Source organism: Lissotriton helveticus, chromosome 8 (genome assembly GCF_964261635.1).
Source record: "Lissotriton helveticus chromosome 8, aLisHel1.1, whole genome shotgun sequence".
Classification (NCBI taxonomy): domain Eukaryota; kingdom Metazoa; phylum Chordata; class Amphibia; order Caudata; family Salamandridae; genus Lissotriton; species Lissotriton helveticus.
The window spans coordinates 1,357,549,432-1,357,565,172 of record NC_136069.1 but is presented as its reverse complement, the minus strand read 5'-3'; positions in this window follow the sequence as shown (position 1 = coordinate 1,357,565,172).

Here is a 15,741-nt window from a genome sequence, read left to right as displayed (position 1 = left end):
TTCGTATTTCTCATGAGGGGTTGTTCCTAATGTTTCTATTTTAGCGAGGTCAAAAAGAGATCCCATTAGTGGCCTACTGATTTTGCTCGATCCCTTTTGTTTTTTTACACGATTTTTCACTATCTGCAAAGACTAAACAGAGTATTGCGACTCTGTGCTTGTTTGTAAATAGAGAATGAACCAAAGAGAACCAATTCTAAAACAGTAAATGCTTGGATAACAATCAATCAAATGGAGAGAGAAGCAGGCACGACGGATTACAACGAGGGCAAAGGCCTGCGTTAACTACCCTTCACTATCTGCAAAGAGAGAGTACTCCTAATAGAAATGAGGGGGGGCAGCATTCAAAGCAGATCAGTGTGCATAAACACGAAAATGTTTTTACTTACCACGTACTTGACATTCGACAGCTTATGATATTTGCTATTAAAAAACCATTGAAATTCACTGAAAAAACCATAGGTTAGAGACCATATATAGTTAGGAATTAGCATTTAAAAAACCTTGAAAATTCACTGAAAAAACCATAGGTTATAGACCATATATAGTTAGGAATTAGCATTTAAAAAACCTTATTTTACTTACACAAAACCATTGAAATTCCATATATAGTTAGTTGCACCAACTATATATCGCGCACCCGCAATCCACTGCTGATGATGTCACATATTACATCATTCATGACATGGTCAGTGACATCACTGATGACATCACTGATGACATCTCAAATGACATCACTGATGACATCACTGATGACATCTCATTTGACATCATTCTTGTGCTAATACGATAAACCTCTTCAGACTCTAATATAACCTTAGATACACTCAGTGTATACAGACACTCACACACTGTCACTCATCCATGGAGTTACTCACACACCTAGTCAGTCATGCAAAGAAACAATCTCACCTCCATTTCCTCAACTATACAGTTATACACACCTTACTTATTCAAACATATACTAACACATATTTACTCTCTTATACAATCCCTGATACAAGTTCACAATGATCCATACAGCCACTCACACATTCAGTGGCTCTCATGCACAGTTATTTATATATGCCATCTCTCACATGTACTGTGTTTTACCTATGTACTTACTATGACATGTAGCATTGAGATATCCATTCACTCATCAATACACTCATGCACACAGTCAACCGCCCATGTAGTTTTTTCCACATGCACTCTTGAACTCATACACCTAGTGAATCAACTGCTCACACATCTATGCACAGAGTCACACACCTCCCAGCCACCCCCACACAAACTCAATCTCCCATACAAATACTTGGGCAACCAATCAATAACACATATAGCCTCTCGTATAGCTAATGATCAACACATGCAGCAGTTTACATCACAACAGACATACTGATGCACACATTCAGACAGTTTAGTCACTAACCCATGCATTTAGTACGACACATTTATTCACTCACTCATACAGTCAGTCACGCACCTACTAAATCCTTCATCCAGACACTTATACATCCACTCATTCTTCAATATATCAAACATATTTAAACTTTACAGAAACACACAGTCACTGGATGATGTCATCAGTGATGTCATCAGTGATGTCATTTGAGATGTCATCAGTGATGTCATCAGTGATGTCACTGACCATGTCATGAATGATGTAATATGTGACATCATCAGCAGTGGATTGCGGGTGCGCGATATATAGTTAGTGCAACTAACTATATATGGAATTTCAATGGTTTTGTGTAAGTAAAATAAGGTTTTTTAAATGCTAATTCCTAACTATATATGGTCTATAACCTATGGTTTTTTCAGTGAATTTTCAAGGTTTTTTAAATGCTAATTCCTAACTATATATGGTCTCTAACCTATGGTTTTTTCAGTGAATATATATATATGTACCACCAGTTACCTCCTTAGGTCCGAAGTAGACCAGGACACACGGACTTCGTTTGCAAAATTTATTAGCAGAGTGAAAAAATGCGACGCGACGCTTGCTCACGCTCCGATAAGGAGCGTGAGTAAGCCTTATCGGCGAAACGCGTCGCACTTTTTCACTCTGCTAATAAATTTTGCAAACGAAGTCCGTGTGTCCTGGTCTACTTCGGAACTAAGGAGGTAACTGGTGGTACATATTTAAGGCCAGTCAGTGGCCTATCCGGGACCGCGCCACGACAGCCCAACGTGCACAAACCGGCATTTGAGGAGAGAAAAAAAAAAATATATATATATATATATATATATATATATTCACAGAAAAAACCATAGGTTATAGACCATATATAGTTAGGAATTAGCATTTACAAAACCTTGAAAATTCACTGAAAAAACCATAGGTTATAGACCATATATAGTTAGGAATTAGCATTTAGAAAACCTTATTTTACTCACACAAAACCATTGAAATTCCATATATAGTTAGTTGCACTAACTATATATCGCGCACCCGCAATCCACTGCTGATGATGTCACATATTACATCATTCATGACATGGTCAGTGACATCACTGATGACATCACTGATGACAACATCCAGTGATTATGTGTTTCTGTAAAGTTTAAATATGTTTTACATATTGAAGAATGAGTGGATGTATAAGTGTCTGAATGAAGGTTTTAGTAGGTGCGTGATTGACTGTATGAGTGAGTGATTAAATGCGTCTTACTGAATGCACGGGTTAGTGACTAAACTGTCTTAATTTGTGCATCATTATGTCTGTTGTGATGTAAACTGCTGCATGTGTTGATCATTAGCTATACAAGAGGCTATATGTGTTATTAATTGGTTGCCCAAGTATTTCTATGGGAGATTGAGTTTGTGTGGGGGTGGCTGGAAGGTGTGTGACTCTGTGCATAGATGTGTGAGCAGTTTATTCACTAGGTGTATGAGTTCAAGAGTGCATGTGGAAACAGCTACATGGGCAGTTGACTGTGTGCATGAGTGTATTGATGAGTGAATGGATATCTCAATGCTACATGTCATAGTAAGTACATATGTAAAACACAGTACATGTGAGAGTTGGCATATATAAATAACTGTGCATGAGAGCCACTGAGTGAGTGGTTGTATCGATCATTGTGAACTTGTATCAGGGATTGTATAAGAGAGTAAATATGTGTTAGTATATGTTTCAATAAGTAAGGTGTGTATAACTGTATAGTTGAAGAAATGGAGGTGAGATTGTTTCTTTGCATGACTGACTGGGTGTGTGAGTAACTCCATGGATGAGTGGCAGTGTGTGAGTGTCTGTATACACTGAGTGTATCTAAGGTTATATTAGAGTCTGAAGAAGTTTATCGTATTAGCACAAGAATGATGCCAAATGAGACGGCATCAGTGATGTCATCAGTGATGTCATTTGAGATGTCATCAGTGATGTCATCAGTGATGTCACTGACCATGTCATGAATGATGTAATATGTGACATCATCAGCAGTGGATTGCGGGTGCGCGATATATAGTTAGTGCAACTAACTATATATGGAATTTCAATGGTTTTGTGTGAGTAAAATAAGGTTTTCTAAATGCTAATTCCTAACTATATATGGTCTATAACCTATGGTTTTTTCAGTGAATTTTCAAGGTTTTGTAAATGCTAATTCCTAACTATATATGGTCTATAACCTATGGTTTTTTCTGTGAATTTCATTGGTTTTTTAACAGCTAATATCTGTAGCTGTAAAATGTATTCTTCTTTAAATCCAAAAATATATTTTATATGTTTATGAATAATTTTTTTTTTAAATATTTTTTTTTCTTCGTTCCCGCTTCGCGAATCGGGAAGCTTCCCGTTAGCTGACCTTGATGCCGCGAAATAGACCGCGAGCCGGTAAACGTTTCTTTACCGCAAGTGCCGCGTTAGAAAACAACATCGTGACGCCTCCCGTCCGCATGACGTTTCACGTTGTCGCGTGATACGTCATATGACGTGCTACGTTAGCGAACTGGTACGCGAAGCGAGTCGCAAAGCGCAGGTTTCTGGAAGCAAACCGGGAGGCCCTGCAAAGCGCTTAACGTAAACACAGCAAGTCATGTGACTTGGTAATAACACTTTTCATTGGTTCATTTCACTTTTGGTTTCCTAATGATGTAAGACTAGGTCATATAATCTAAAATGAACACTTTTGATTGGTTGAGAACTCTTGTTTTTCCCAAATGATGAAAATCCCTCCTTCTTTCCTCACTCTGACTTTCATCATTGTGAGAGAAAGACCCTTTGTGATCACTGAGCAATGGCTTCTTTAGTAGCTTCAGCTGGTGCTTCCCCACCACCTCCACCACATCCAAGGAAGAGTGGACCACCTGCTCAAGTTCTAATTCAACAAGAAGAAGAAGAAGAGGAACAGGAGGACGAGCACGAAGAGAGGCAGTTTTTGCCTGAGCAGCCCAGGACGTCTCACCGGAAAGAAAACTTCATTTGGCAATTTTTTAAAATTCCCAAAGGTCAGAAAAAAGTAAATGCAAGATACGTAACTTGCCTTATATGTCAAGATAGACTGTCCAGAGGGACCGACAAAAAATACAGTTTCGGAAACTACACAATGCATCGCCATATGACTAGGTGGCATCCTAACAACTACAGTGCTGCACAGTTTCGGAACGACCTAGATAATCTCCCTATTATGGCCAGAAGATCTGTTGTACCGGAAGTAACGGGACCAGAGGGCAGGGAGATGGTGCCAAATATACAAATGAGATTTGGTGATGTAAAACACATCTGCGCATTTTGCGATGGATTCATTTCCTACGGAGAAAAAAGCATCACTCTGATCAACAGAGCTATTGACTATCATATGCAAGTTTGTCCAAAACGCCCAAAATAATAAATACTTCTTTTTTTTGTTTTGTTGCTCCTGTTGAGCCCTTTACAATGAATCGTTTTCATTGCCCCCTCCAAGAAAAACCCAAAAAAATATAAAACTGTTCCGAAAAATTCAAAAACAGTAAAAAAATGTTCAGAAAAATAAAAAAAAAAGTTCTTTTCAGAACTACCTCCCCGTTATTAAAAAATTGGTACAATATTTGGAATTGTGCCAACCTCTATTTCTCTTAGTTCGCTTCCTAGTTCGCTCGCTGGTACGCGAACCGGAAGCGAACCAAAAACAGTAGGTATAAGGGAAGGAAACAGACACTTATGTTAAAAGAAACACAGCTATAAGGGAGTAAACTAGAGATACCATTACCCGTAATCCACTGCTGATGATGTCACATATTACATCATTCATGACATGCTCAGTGACATCATCAGCAGAGGATTGCGGGTTTTTTGGCAACATGCCTTATCCACGGTTTAATAACGCTGCCTTTTGCTTTATATAAGTTTTCAAATTGTATGAAATATATACCAATAGGTCGTTATGAACCTTTAGGTAGTGCTTTTCTTCATGAGGTCTGGTCGCTTCCATACACATACAGATGTTTCAAAGATGATCAAGAAGTTTATCTGAATGGAGAGGAATGCACTGAGACGCCAGATCATTCACTAATGTGTAGGCACATACAGTTACACGGTTCATGCAACAAACACCGACCAAATATGGCTTGCGTGTTGCAAGGCACGCCAGTTCCTGCTATCATCCCCACGTTCAAGTTGTTGGAAAATGGTAGTTATTTGATGCTCAATAATGAAGATTGTTCTGAGTTAATTAAAAGTATTCCTTTTATCGTAACAGTAAGTGAACGGGTTATTTGCTGCAGAAATGTTCTATTTCCTCCCACACATGAACATAGGGAGTTTTCAATCTGGCCACAAATACCAACCTTGGGACACGTTTCAACGGCATGGCAAGAATAAGAGCTCTTTTGTCTCAGAGAGAGGTGGCCTTGAGTTCGGCCCGTGAAACTTTCGTACTTCACATAGCGAACACCCATACAGAGGTGCACACCCTTTTCAATTAAGATTTGCCTTTCAATTTCAGCAACATGTTTCCGACTATCTTTAACGCATCCTCCACAAAGTCCCTGGCACACTTTTTTAAAGTTGTTACCAGTGGTCTCGTGACTTCATTTGAGAAAATCTTTGGAGTCATCCCTGCTTCCTTTCATTGTATTTTCTGCACTCTGGTTCGTAGATTGGCATTTTTACTTGCATTACCAGCGGACGCTCTTGTGCTTTTTTACATTTTTAAATATGGATGTCCCTCCTATGCAACCTCCGACCCTGCAGCTGCTGACACTGTTCCGCAATCGCATGCTAGAATATTATGGCACAATGCCGTTGGCGATATTAAGCACGGCATATGGATTATCTTTTCGGTTCTCCTACTTCACCTGTGTCCAGCCTGTATTTCACTGCCTGACCTGTGATTTCGATTGGGCCATTGATTTGTGTCTCTGCGGACCGGTTTCTCCTGACGTCGACTTTAATCAGCTGATGACTCCTATCATTACTCACGAGTTGGTTTGTCCTGGCGAAAGGATTATGGCTGTGGCATTGATGCATGGACTACTTGGTCCCTGGAATTTACTGGCGGCAGCACAGTCTTTCTTGGAACAGAGCTTTCTTGAAAACCCACCGAGCTGTCCTCTGATGGTGATAGAGGATCCGGTGCTGGGAGAGCACGTATGTTCTTTTCCGCTTTTAAATTGGATGGCTGAACTGTTTTCGGATGAAGACGGTGACTTCCTATTGGAGGCTGTTGCAGCTTATTTTGCATACACAGTTATGTCATAGACCTTTTTCATGTTTGATATGCTGAGTACTAGCATTTCATTGACAATTCATTGACTTATTTGTCAAGTTTTTATTATTTACCTTGCCTATTGGCTTAAGACTCGATAAAGTACTTGGCTGTTTTATTTTTCTTTAGCATTAAATTTTCCTAGTTTTTAATGCTTTACCTTGCGGACCGTCCACATATAAACTTGCAATCTGCTCTCATGAGATGGCACTTCTATTATCTTATTCAGTTCGTTTCCGGATCATGAGGAGGTGTCATCTAGGTCCTGGATATCTTTACACCGTGTTAAGTTAGCATGGGCTCATTACCGGTTTAAACGCCATTTTTCCTTTTTTGCAACTTCTGCACACGACACTTAGTTGTTGCTTTAGCTTTCCACCTAGTAGTTCATCGTGGTTTACATGAGAATAATATGTTATTGGTCTACTATCTGCTTTACTTGTTAAACTATATCTGTACAGCGAGTGCTAAAGTTTCAAGAACAACACGATACAGAATTGTTATGAGGTCTGATCTCCACGACTTCATACTCATAACATAAGTGCAACTTCTGCCAATTCTGGGCATGAGGCGGGTTTTATATTGCTTTGCCGAACACACATACACAACAGTTGATGCGGTTCACATGAAGAGAGAGCTGGTGTATGCTGATGTGATTCCTTCAAATCTAAGACACTAAAGTATGGGCACGCCCTAAACCAACACAAAGAGACCTTCTTAGCAAATAATATAATATGTGTATTAGGGAGGGTGAGATATAAGCAGCCGCGGGCCGTGGAGGGAGTTACGATGGGGCAGGGAGGCGGGGAGGGGGAGAAGCAGGGTGGAGCCCTCTCTACCTTGCCCCTCCCCCTCCCCGCCTCCCTGCCCCACCGTAACTCCCTCCACGGCCCGCGGCTGCTTATAAGTGTTGCTAACTCTTATTCATTTACAGCATGTTAACATACTGTCACCATTCGCTTTTTATGTACTAGTAACTATGCTGGTAATTTTGCTACTGATAATATGTGTACTTGTATTCTCCACCCTGCTTCTCCCCCTCCCCGCCTCCCTGCCTCACCGTAACTCCCTCCACGGCCCGCGGCTGCTTATAAGTGTTGCTAACTCTTATTCATTTACAGCATGTTAACATACTATCACCATTCACTTTTTATGTACTAGTAACTATGCTGGTAATTTTGCTACTGATAATATGTGTACTTTTATTATCTAAGGTACTACGCCTGAGAAGACGGCATTAGTAAATAAACATTTCAAATACACATCTGTTCTTCTTAACTCCATGTTCTGGTTTCTAAGAAATCTATAACGACCGACTGTTCATGAGTTCCACGTATCCTGAGGTACTATAAGTTCATATTCTGGATTGTCTAAACATTGAGAGTTTGTTATATCCAATGTGACACTGTACCTAGCTTGCTAAGGAGTTTTTGATTACTAACGTGAGTTTTGGGACACCCTAATTCGCCGAGGTTCCAATCCTCTGTCCACAGTTCTGTGTGAGAACAGAAACCCTGCGACAGGGGCACCCCCGACCCTTGCTGGAGCTTCATCACACTTGCGATACAACTCCAGCAATGCATTCGCCGAGGTTCCAATCCTCTGTCCACAGTTCTGTGTGAGAACAGAAACCCTGCGACAGGGGCACCCCCGACCCTTGCTGGAGCTTCATCACACTTGCGATACAACTCCAGCAATGCGCCACCTTTACGGCACAGATACATCACGCATCTGTGCTGTTTTTGCCCCATGATGCGCCGCATTGTAAATGCAGCACACCATAGGTGACGGAACAGCGGCACAAAATGACTAACACATCCCTGGTGATGCGCCAGTCATCATAAATGTATCCCTATGCTTCTTATCTTGTTAGAGATGAACCGCCATATGTATCATCAAAGTTATTTGCATTTCCTAAATAGCGAACTTTAAGGAATAAATAGCGATTCTTTACCATTCCTAGTTTGCGATGAGCTATTTGCTAATTAGCCGAATGTAGCCCAATGAAGCCCAATGTAGCCCAATGTAGCCCAAAGATGGCCGCCAGACACACAAAAAAAAAAATGTAGCCCAAATATCAGCCAGATGTAGCCCAACTATAGCCCAGTGACAGAATGACCAATCAGCTTCGCAAACCTCCGTTACGCGAAGCGGAGCGCTGTTACAGATATATATCTTTTTTTGAACGTTAATTTCTCAAAATCCACTGGAGCACATATATTGAGACCTAGCAAAGGCACATCGGGCTACCAGTCCCTAATATTTTGCCAAGTTTCGTGCAAATCCATTCAGCCGTTCAATTATTATTATTATTATTTTTTTTTGCCCCGCGGGGCCCTTTTAAAACCTCCACATCAAACCTAGGGGGTCAGCGAGGATCTACTATGCCCCCTTATAGTTATTTCCCCCTTTGTTTTGACCTCCTCTTGTCTCTCGATCCTACCGAGAGACAAGATGGCGGCCGCTACGGACTGTTTGGAATGTTGACAGACGCCGGAGAACCAATCAGCTTCGCTTCACAAAGCTCCGTTGCGCGAAAAGTCCGCGAACCAGTGCGCTGCCCGGTCCGCTGTTACAGATATATATCTTTTTTTAAACGTTAATTTCTCAAAATACACTGGAGCACATATATTGAGACCTACAAAAGGCACATCGGGCTACCAGTCCCTACAATTTTGCCAAGTTTCGTGCAAATCCATTCAGCCGTTCGGGCTAAAAGTGAGGCCAACCGCCCTATGGAAAACTCAATGTTAAAAACACGTTTTGGGACCCCCCTTTTTTCTCGGCCCCCACTGGACGAACCCCCCCCAAATTTTCAAGGGCTGCTCAGAAACAAAATGTGCCATTTTCCTGAAAATTTCAGCCAATTCCGTCCACAAACGCCAAAGTTATTAGACATAGAATTTTCAAAAAACCCATAGAGAAAAAATCCTAACTATATATACCTACTGGCGACCGCCAGTAGGTAATATATATATATATATATATATATATATATATATATATATATATATATATGAACAAAAAACCTCCTTTCAAAGAAATGAGTAGAGACCACACCGGGGAACATCTTTTGGAAGTGAGTTTTATTCCTGTGTTGGCGAATGCATTTCGGCACTTTCGTTTGCCTTCCTCAGCGCCCAAGGATCCAGGAGGCTGTTCACATCACAGGTTTAAGTCCTGCTATACACTCCGCCCCCGTAAGTAACTGCACACCTGTTAACAGTTCACAGTGTGTTTGTGGACTGCCACACCCAGAATGCATCAACTCCAGTCCAGGTAGGTGTTGCATGGGGAATTGAATTCTTGTTGCGGGTTTCGTGCATATATATATATATATGACCTACTGGCGGTCGCCAGTAGGTAGTTATAGTTAAGACTTAGTTTCCATAGGAAATCCGCAACATTCTATTTGGAATAACTTTGGCGCCGTTGGACGAATCTTCGCGAAATTCTCCAAAAAGATGGCTCTGCTCCTTCCCTGAAAGTTTGGGGTTGATCCGTCAAGCGGGGGCCAAGGAAAAGGGGGATCCCAAAACATGTTTTCCCCATGCAATTTTCGATAGGAGCTTTAGCCAGGGCTACAACCCGAATGGCTGAACGGAATTACACCAAATTTTTCAAAAAGGTAGAGTTCGGTTCGCAGATCACCCTTTTTGTTAAATGGTGTAAATCCGTTCAGTAGTTCCTGAGAAAATCAAAAGTAAAATCATAGATATATCTTGAGGAGCTTACCATAAGCTTACAGTACGTGTACCTTCCCGAGCACGAGCTGAATGCTAATTGGCTGTCAACACTCCAAACGAGGAATTGTTGGCAGCCATCTTGTGCCTCTGTAGAACCGAGGCACAAGAAAGCAAAAAAACAAACGTGCAGAATGCAAAAAGGGGGCAGGGTAGAAACACCCTGACAACCTAGGCCTGCTCAGGGGTCCCACAAGGACCCCCAGGAGAAACCCCGGTCTGTTTTTTCAAATTAGCCCCCGGGGGACCAAATCCCGGGGGCATAATTGAAAAATGTGTGGGGAGGGCCAATCCCCCTCCACACTGCCCTGGGGACCGCCACCCCCTGGGGCAAAGTAATTATGATAGCGGGGGGGCGCACGGCCCCCCCGCAGCCCCGGGGACCTCCACCCCCCAGGGCTTTATTACTAAGTATGCGGGGGCTCACGCCCCCCCAAAGTCCCAGGGACCACCACTCCCGGGGCTTCGCATAAAATAAATTTTAAAAAAAACTTGTGTAGGGGTCTCAAGCCTCCCCGGGGCACAAATATTTAAAACAGAGGAGTTCGTGACAGACCCCCCAGCCCTGGAGACCATCACCCCGGGGCTTTTTTAATTGTTGGGAGGGGGTCCGCGCGGCCCCCCTCCTGGAGCTCTTGATGGCCCTGGGGACCACCACCCCCCAGGGCCGGCTCCTGCAGTGTCCCGGGGTGCCCACCCCCGGGACACTGCAGAAGCCGGACCCGGATGTCATTTCAGATGTCATCAGTGATGTCATGAGTAATGTCACTGACCATGTCATGAGTGATGTAATATGTGACGTCATCAGCAGTGCATTGCTGGCGGGCGAGTTATAGTTAGCAGAACTAACTATAATGGGGGAATTTCAAAGGTTTTGTATGAGTGAAATGTCCAGCTAACTATAACATGTGTGAAACCTATGTTTGTTTTTATGAATCTGCAAGGTTTTTTAAATGCTAATCCCTAATTATAACGTGTGTGAAACCTATGTTTTTTTGTGTGGAAATATATATATATATATATATATTCACTGAAAAAACCATAGGTTATAGACCATATATAGTTAGGAATTAGCATTTAAAAAACCTTATTTTACTCACACAAAACCATTGAAATTCCATATATAGTTAGTTGCACTAACTATATATCGCGCACCCGCAATCCACTGCTGATCATGTCACATATTACATCATTCATGACATGGTCAGTGACATCACTGATGACATCACTGATGACATCTCAAATGACATCACTGATGACATCATCCAGTGACTGTGTGTTTCTGTAAAGTTTAAATATGTTTTACATATTGAAGAATGAGTAGATGTAGAAGTGTCTGGATGAAGGATTTAGTAGGTGCGTGACTGACTGTATGAGTGAGTGATTAAATATGTCTCACTGAATGCATGGGTTAGTGACTAAACTGTCTTAATTTGTGCATCATTATGTCTGTTGTGATGTAAACTGCTGCATGTGTTGATCATTAGCTATACGAGAGGCTATATGTGTTATTAATTGGTTGCCCAAGTATTTCTATGGGAGATTGAGTTTGTGTGGGGGTGGCTGTAAGGTGTGTGACTCTGTGCATAGATGTCTGAGCAGTTTATTCACTAGGTGTATGAGTTCAAGAGTGCATGTGGAAACAGCTACATGGGCAGTTGACTGTGTGCATGAGTGTATTGATGAGTGAATGGATATCTCAATGCTACATGTCATACTAAATACATATGTAAAACACAGTACATGTGAGAGTTGGCATATATAAATAACTGTGCATGAGAGCCACTGAATGAGTGAGTGGTTGTATCGATCATTGTGAACTTGTATCAGGGATTGTATAAGAGAGTAAATATGTGTTAGTATATGTTTCAATAAGTAAGGTGTGTATAACTGTATAGTTGAAGAAATGGAGGTGAGATTGTTTCTTTGCATGACTGACTGGGTGTGTGAGTAACTCCATGGATGAGTGGCAGTGTGTGAGTGTCTGTATACACTGAGTGTATCTAAGGTTATATTAGAGTCTGAAGAGGTTTATCGTATTAGCACAAGAATGATGTCAAATGAGATGTCATCAGTGATGTCATCAGTGATGTCATTTGAGATGTCATCAGTGATCTCATCAGTGATGTCACTGACCATGTCATGAATGATGTAATATGTGACATGATCAGCAGTGGATTGCGGGTGCACGATATATAGTTAGTGCAACTAACTATATATGGAATTTCAATGGTTTTGTGTGAGTAAAATAAGGTTTTTTAAATGCTAATTCCTAACTATATATGGTCTATAACCTATGGTTTTTTCAGTGAATTTCAATGGTTTTTTAATAGCAAATTTCATAAGCTGTCGAATGTCAAGTACGTGGTAAGTAAAAACATTTTCGTGTTTATGCACACTGATCTGTTTTGAATGCTGCCCCCTACCCCTCATTTCTATTAGGAGTACTCTCTCTTTGCAGATAGTGAAGGGTAGTTAACGCAGGCCTTTGCCCCCGTTGTAATCCGTCGTGCCTGCTTCTCTCTCCATTTGATTGATTGTTCTCTTTGGTTCATTCTCTATTTACAAACAAGCACAGAGTCGCAATACTCTGTTTAGTCTTTGCAGATAGCGAAAAATCGTGTAAAAAAAGAAAAGGAATCGAGCAAAATCAGTAGGCCACTAATGGGATCTCTTTTTGACCTCCCTAAAATAGAAACATTAGGAACAACCTGTTGATAATACCAATGTGTATGTACATAAGCGGCGTTCATTTGTGTTCACAGTACCCCTTCTTGATTGTTTGAATCGAGCATTGAATTGTTCGAAGTTGGTTCTCTTAAGAATCTTCTCTGCCTGCAAACGAGGAAGAATAGGAATATTCTCTCTCCCTTTGCAGATAGTGAAGGGTAGGTAACGCAAACCTTTAACACGTCGTGCCTATTTCGTTCCTCATTGATTGATTGTTTCCCCAAACATTGACTGTTTGGGAATTGGTTCTTTTTGGAGGTATTCCCTGTTTGCAAATATACGTAGGAAAATCTTTGCAAATAGTGAAAGGGTACGTAATGCGAACCTTTCTCCCCCGTTGTAATCTGTCATGCCTATCTACACCCCACTGATTGATGCACCTGTTTCACCCGGACCATTTACTAGAGATACGTCATCTGGCCCGACCAGAGAGCACCCCTAGTGAAAAGGACATATGCAATAATAACGAAGTGATCACTGTATCCTGTTAACAGAAACTTTAGCATGAAACAACCTGGAAAGAAAAGAATAGGAAAACGAAAATCAGTAGGCCACTGATGAACATAAACTTTTATTAAACAACGAACAAAGAAACGATAACATAACGTAATGATAAAACCTATTAATGTCCTAGAAACAAGAAAACGTTAGAAATATGCCAGTGGTGAGAGACCAGAAAAACAGTAAGAGAAACCAAATCACCCCTCGCTGTCCCACCGCCTGCCACGCCAAAAAAATCGATAGACTAGGGAAAATGCAAGTCAGTAGAACATCCGCCCCCACTCTGGAAACTTCCAAGGTGGGGCAGGGTTGCGGCTACGCCCAGCCGGGAGCAGCCCATATAAGGCGGATCCTGCTGCCACGCCTCGGCCAGGAGATCCTAACGTAGGGTGTAGCCGGAGGAGAGGCCTAGGCCAGCGGGACCCGGCCAGGGGATTGCCTTTACAACGCTGAAGAGTTTCAGGGGGGGGGGGAATGTCTCCTCGACCCTCCCCTCTCTCTCCCAGTCCGGCCGCGGTGGCCCTTGAGAGTTGCAGGTAGTCCCGCCACATGCTCTTCCGGTCCGGCCACCAACGGTCGGGGGGCCGAGGCCGACGGGATCCGGCTGCAGCCGATAAACCAAGAAACCCGTTCATGGGGCCAGAGCCAGGGGCGTCCGGCCGACATCCACCGGAAGCCCGGCCCGAAGACGGACGGGACACTTCTTCTCTCTTGAATAATGGCTGCGACAACACTGGGGGGGGATGTCTTGCACATGCCTCCGACCCCCCCCCCTCGTCCTCATCGCCTGGTCCGGCCATAATAAATCTCAAGCGAGACGCCGTGGGGTGCACTGGGAGGGAGAGACGATGCGAACAGGCCTCTCCCGCCTCCCCAGTGGAGGCTTCCCACCTGCACCCTCGGCGCTCCAAGCGCCCGGAAAAGGGTTCTTCCACTGTGGCGATGCTGCAACGTCTCGCCCGGCAGGGTGGAGCCCGTCCGCTCATTTGACCCCGCGATCGCCAGTAGCTACCGAACTCTCAAAATGGCGGTCGACCTGGCAAGAGCGGGCCCAGCATAAAGAAATGGCCCGGTCACTGGTTGACTCCACCACCGTAGTCCTCCACGACCTTGAAGATTCTACAGGAGCCGCGGGAGTCTCCGACCCCCGCAGACACCCCCGATGGGGAATGACTGCCATGATCGCCCGTGGAGTGACGAAACTGTATCCGCGGGACGTCGGCGCTCCCATGCTGGCGCCAGCCTCACTTTGAATTACTAGAATCCTGCAGACCTCAGTTCCGGTGAAAGCACAGTGTGACCCGGTAGGAAAAATTGTTGCACCCCCTCCCCTTTTTGACTGGTAGTTCAAACCACCGATCCTTTCCTTTGCCCTTTTAACGGAACTTTGGACTGCCTCCCCCTCTTTTACATTTTCTAGAGAAAACAAAACATTAACCACTACATTAGCATAGCAATTGACACCAGAACTGTTTTCAAATTGAAAACCAACAACATCTTCAACAGAATCCTTTTTGTTTCTGCTGTGACCCTGCTACAGCACAGGCATTGTCCCCAGCAGTAATTCTGCAATGCCGGTAAGAATAGCTGTGGTGCCTACTGGACTCACTCACCCCCGCGGCGCCCCACGCCGTTATTTGCTGGGCGGCAACTTACTAGACATCACCTTCGTGACATCCAGATTTCAGCGCTTTCTGCTGCCTTGGAACTATTCGCACAACAGACCTCTACTGACAATCCACCCCCCGCGGCGCCCCACGCCGTTATTTGCTGGGCGGCAACTTACTAGACATCACTTTCGTGCCATCTAGATTTCAGCGCGTTCTGCTGCCTTGGAACTATTCGCACAACAGACTGCTACTGACGACCCACCCCCAGGCAACATCTTCTGAATTTTCATAATTTGAAAGAACTAGTAACATGTCCTCATCAGGAATTCAAAAGAAATTGCCACGGTCTCTTCGTTGTTTAAATGTTTTTACTGTTTTTGTTTTGTTGTATATATTTATATGTTATTAAAGTTTTATATTCCTACTACTTTGTTGGAGTGCTATATATTTTTAATGTGACACATAATTGTAAAAACTTTGATGTA